Source organism: Castanea sativa, chromosome 12 (genome assembly GCF_040712315.1).
Source record: "Castanea sativa cultivar Marrone di Chiusa Pesio chromosome 12, ASM4071231v1".
NCBI lineage: Eukaryota > Viridiplantae > Streptophyta > Magnoliopsida > Fagales > Fagaceae > Castanea > Castanea sativa.
The window spans coordinates 36143490-36149386 of record NC_134024.1 but is presented as its reverse complement, the minus strand read 5'-3'; positions in this window follow the sequence as shown (position 1 = coordinate 36149386).

The following is a 5897-nucleotide window of genomic DNA, read 5'->3' as shown; positions in this document are numbered from 1 at the left end:
TCAGAATGGTCCATGCTTGCTTGGCAACTTCTATGGATGATATTTTCTTGAATTCCTCATTGGTCACCCCACAAAACAAAGTATTCAAGACTCTACTGTTGAAATTTGCCGCTATGATTGTTGCATCATCCCAATCTATTGGCGCTTTCTTTGGCTTAATCCAGCCAACCTCAACAGCTTGCCATACCTGTTCACCTAGAACCTGCAAAAAAATTTTCATACAAACTTTTCAGTATGCCTAATTAGTGTCATAAAATAAAGGAGGAATCAAAAGAGATTATCCACGATCCATGACAACATGGGTCAAGGATCACATTCAGGAAATTAATCCAATTAGAGTGTACCCACTCTGATACCACTTGTTGGAAAATTTAGACCCCGGTTGATAGAATTAGCAAGTTTTAAACCCAAGTTCTTAATTAGATTTATTATGAATAAAACTTGTTTAAACAAAACAAACATCAATATTATGTCGAAATCATATGCAGCGGAAAAGTAAATAAGACAAGATATGATAACCCTAGAAAACCAATGAAACCAACCAGTTTCACAGTAAAAAACTTGGGGTGAAACCTTCCCAAAAAGCAATCCACTATAGTAAAGAGAAGTTTTGGATCTAGTACAAAAACTTTGTCTCTAAACTTTACAATCCCCGTAGATGAACTCACTGCAGAAATCTTCTATCGTTTCAGAAACTTTGAACTCTTCAATATATGAACGCCACCCTTTTGATGCATTGATCCCAGTACGTGATTAACTTCTTTGCACGAATCCCAGTATGTGACTCACTCACCAACTTGAGGAAGAAGAATATTGGCCGCAAAGTTCTTCACTTCATCAACAATGAAGATCAAGAAGCACTTGGTTACAAAACCCAAAGACGCAAAGAAGCAGTAGCTTCTTTCAGAGACAATAAGGCTTCGTTTACCTTTTGTATATGTTCTCCTTGTATTCTCTTATGTGACGGCCTCTAAAATAAGCCTTATATATGTCTAGGGTTGTGAGAAAAGGAACCTTACACAAATACATAAGCATTGGTCGAAAATCAAATCTGAAAATCTGAATTCCCGTAACCTCGATAGATACCTCGATCGATCGAGAAGCTGTCGAGCTTCATTCATTAAATCTCGATAGATAGCTATCTGTCGAGAAGCTGTCGAGCTATCTGTCCGCAGGTGTCCAGCTATCTGTTTAGCTTTAATGAACACCTTTTCTTCACTTGTTTCTTGGTCCAATCTTCATGGCTTTAATACTAGACTTGAACAACATGTTCTTTGAAGTATTAAACACATCCTACATCTATCCAAATACAAGTAAAGTGCGTTTTGTTAAAGGATTAGCCAACTACATAAAATATGTCCTTAACAATCATTAATACTTGCGAGCCCAATTTTGTGGATTAAACAAAGGTGATTGACCTTGATGGCCAATGTCTAACTTTTATCATGTATCTAGAAGATTTCCTTTCAAAAATTATGTTACTAGAACTCTTGGTTTAACCGTGTTAAGACAATTACTTTTCATCGTCGCTTTTTTTTTTTGTGATTTATAAATATCTGCGTCTCTCCCCCCCAAGTGCATGTGCGTAGGCCGCTAGAGATTATTATTTATATGAAGTAGAAGCAATATAGCTGATTACTCCTCTCTCTATCTCTATATATATATATATAGCTGATTACTCTTCTTCATAGATAGATAGATATGTTGGGCTTTGTGGAGCCTAATTGTGTTTGATCTGGTTGACGACCCGACCCGACCCGAATAATGTTGCGTGGTTTTTAATGGGAGATTTTCTAAGACTTACTCCATGGAGCGGAGGCTTGGGCCAACAGGCCCAAGCCAAAGCGCTCATGGACAAGCCTCTCGGAGATGATTTGGCTGCATGGCTTCTTAGATGAATTGGGTAAGAAGCAAGATATAGACATTCTACATAGTGACAGTCAGAGTGCAATTTTTCTTGCTAAAAATTCAGCTTTTCATTCAAAGTTGAAGCATATATAGACAAAATACCACTTTATCCAGTATCTTGTTGAAGATAAGCCGGTAATACTTGAGAAGATTTATGGATCTAAGAACCCGGCAGACATGTTGACTGAGGGTGTTACTATTGAGAAGCTGAAGCTATGTGCAGCTTCAGTTGGTCTTTTAGCTTGAGGACACGAGGATGAGTTACAAGAATGAGGGCGGCTGATGTTGGCGATTGAACTAGTCTCTAAGTGGGGGATTTGTTGGGCTTTGTGGAGCCTAGTTGTGTTTGATCCGGTTGACGACTCGACCCGACTCGAATAATGTTGCGTGGTTTTTAATGGGAGATTTTTTGAGGCTTAGTCCATGGAGCGGAGGCCCACAAAACAAAGGCATCTCAAGAATTACTAGATATGGAAGACTAAAATGGATCACTCCCATAGAGTTAAAAACATTAAAAAAAAAAATATAAAAAAAAACTTTAAAAATTTATTAGGGATTACAAATAATTACTTTAAACTTTTAAGTAATTTTGCACTAACCTTGATTGTGTGAACCTTTTTATTTATTTAAACTAGGTATATATGTAATTGTGAAACTTTGCTATTAATTTTGTGAAAGTTATTTATGTATGAAGGTTCATGTGACATCTCATGATACCAAGTTTGCATGTATGCTAGAAGAGGAATGATCAACTATAGTCTAGAAATACCGTACATTTAGTTTGCTTATTGGCTATTGCAGAGCACTAGCACAAGGGTGATATCAGGGCTAGCAGGGAAAGACAAAAAATGTATGCCTCTGACTGACACTGAGTTTCTCTATATGGACCGGGTTCAGCACAAAAGCCTACACAATCACGTAAGCTTGCAGCTGCTGCAGGGTTTGATGTGCAATTGTGCATTTTGTATGTTAAACAATAGAAACAAAGTTAGAGAAATTCTTTCTATTTTTGTTACTAGCACTCTTGATTTAGTAGTTTTGAGACAATCAGTTTTAATTATAATGTACTTAACAATTTGGAAGTTACTTGCAGTGAGTGAAAGCGTCTTTTAATGGAAGCTTTATTTTGGCTCTCTCTCTTAATTATAGTCTAAACTTAAAATAAATAAAATATAGAATCCAAGAAGGCCTCATCAATTGTGGTTAGCATAGTGGTTAGCTTGTCGGTATTCTCTTTTTGAAACTAGGTTCTATTCACATGGCTTTCAAAAAAAAAACTTATTAAACATAGGCTGAAACCGAGCGCACCTTTCTCTCATTTTTCTTTCTATCAAGCCCTTCCTAAAACATCTTCTCTCTCATTTTGCTCTCTCACTTCAAGCCTAAAACATCATCTTTGTTTCTATTTTTTTAGCTCTCCACAAAATATGTCAATGAAAACGTTCCGAATCCTTCGACTGCTTAACAAAGCAGTGGTCGAAGAAATGTCCTTTTTACGTCAAAATACTGTCATCATTTTTGTGCACCCGGAAGATTTGTCGGAACATAACCTAACCGCAAACAATCTGAAAATCTTTTTCAAAAAAAGTTGACGGAGGCGGATTTGCTAAAAAATCAACTCTTGCCATGACCACCTTGGAAGACACAGTGAAAGTGTCTTCCGTGGTGGAATCTTTACTTTCGGTGGGTTTAACCACAACGGGCATGAAGTTGTGGGAAACCATCAAACTTAAGAGTCCTGACATTTTGCTGGTAAGTCTTCTAGTTAGTTAGTTAGTTAGTTTGTTTTGTTTTATTTTTTTTTTGCATTTTTAATAAATTTTAAGCTTAATCTAATCTAATGCTTTCTTATTTTTCATTGTTAGGAACCAAAAATGATGGATGAGCTACGACAGAGAAAAATGAACCGAGACCAAGCTTTGTCCACCACCTACTCGACAATATTGAAGATCCATAAGAAGGTGGTTGGCCACCGACCGCCTGGGTCGATTGGTCCAGCCACAAAGGATGTGGAAAAAAAAATGGGAGAAGCAACTCCGAGGAATATGAGAAAGAAGATACCTACGAGTCGCCAAGTTTTGACGACTACGAATGAGGTAATTTCTCAGAAATACTTCCTTTATAGCAAAAGTTATTTAGGGTTTTTGGTTTTTTATTTTTTGGTTTTTGGTGTCTCCTATCTTGGATGATTGCTTCTGTTTTTTAGGATGAACTCAATGGGATGTAACTAATCAAACTTTGCTATGAGATTTCTGTTCTTGTTTAGTTTTAATATATATTCCTTTTCACCAATATATATATAATAAAAACATTAACTTAATCTGCAGCAAGTGTTTATTAAGATATATTATTTATCCTATGTTTTTTGCTTGTATGATATTTGTAATTATAATAAACATGCTACATTTTTTTTGCTTATATTTTGGTCCCTTGTCTTGATGAAATCTTGGGTCCTGGCAAAAGGTATATTTTTTCCTCATTCTATGGTCCAGTTTTTAAGTGCTACATGCTGTTATCATTGGTTAGAGCATTCTCATCAGATGTTCCAAAAAAATGCCATTTTGGCACACCAAACACTTACTTTATCATTTTACCACATCATTTTACAATATTACATTTATCAGATGTTTTATCTTTCAATTCTATCATTAAAAAAATATTTACAACACATTAAAATAATATATTATCTCCTCCCATCGTCAATAGTAACAACACCAACAACAACGGCACAACCACCACCACTACTGCAACAACATCGACAGCCACCACCGGCACAAACCCCAACAACCGGAAAATACAACGCCACCAATGACACCTTAAAAATAAAACAACCAAAAAATAAAAAATCCACAACAACCCACCACATTCACAAACCTCAAAACCCATCCCAAATCAAACAATCCAATCCCAAATCATTGTTATCCTCCAATCCAATTTCTCAAACCAGATCCAATCCCCAAAATCAACCATAAACAATCCAAACAAATAAGGGGAATCAGATCTTGGTGAGATCGGGCAGATTTCGGCGAAGGCATGTTGCTTGGAGCGGCATCGGCGGAGGCGAAGCAAGCTGCTTGGTGAGTGGCATCGGCGGATGCGAAGCAAGCTGCTTGGCGAGCGGCATCGGGGGACGCGAGTAGCGTTGACATTGGACGAGAGGTGAGCTGCTTGGCGAGCGGCGGAGGTGAGTTACTGGTGAGCGGCGAAGGCTGCTGCTGGTGAGCGGCGGAGGCGAGGTGGCGGGTGGAGAGATCATTGTGGTGGATTGTGAGAGAGGCTGAGATAGAGAGAGAAAGGGGAGAGGGAACGGCTGAGAGAAAGTGAGGGATACTAAAAAAAAATTAGATAAAATATCAGAGGAGAGAGAAAATTATTAAAAAATTAATATTTCCATATAACACACCTATCTGTACTGTGTTATCTTTGAAACACCACTGTTCATATGTGCCAAATGTTTTGACATTTGACACGCCTCATGAGGAGGATTTTTAGTATTTGATGTGCTAAATGTGTCATATTATAGCATTTAACACATTTAACACACCTGATACGAATACTCTTTCATACTAGCAAATACTCCTTCACCTGGAGCGATTCGCCTCATTATCAACAGTGTCTTTTGTTTGCAGTCATAGTTAGATGATGATTTTGCATCATTCTTTTCTACCAATTCATAACATAGTTTGGTCGAGTGAATTCGTTTCATATTTGTGAGAATCACATAATCAAATCAACTGCCACTTCCCAATTTTCAACCTAGCTTCTTTGTGTACGCATATTCGTATTGTTCAAATGCTTGATATTTTTATATACTTTAAAGCAAAAAATATCTGGTGATGGCTTATTTTTTCTTCCTCCTATGGTAATGAATCTCATATTTTACTATAATGCAGTTTATGAGACAAGGTGGGAAGGAGTATATCTGCAAAGAATGTCATGAACATGAGCCAAGTATTGTGGAGAAAGTTGTCTGATCACTTTTAGTGTTA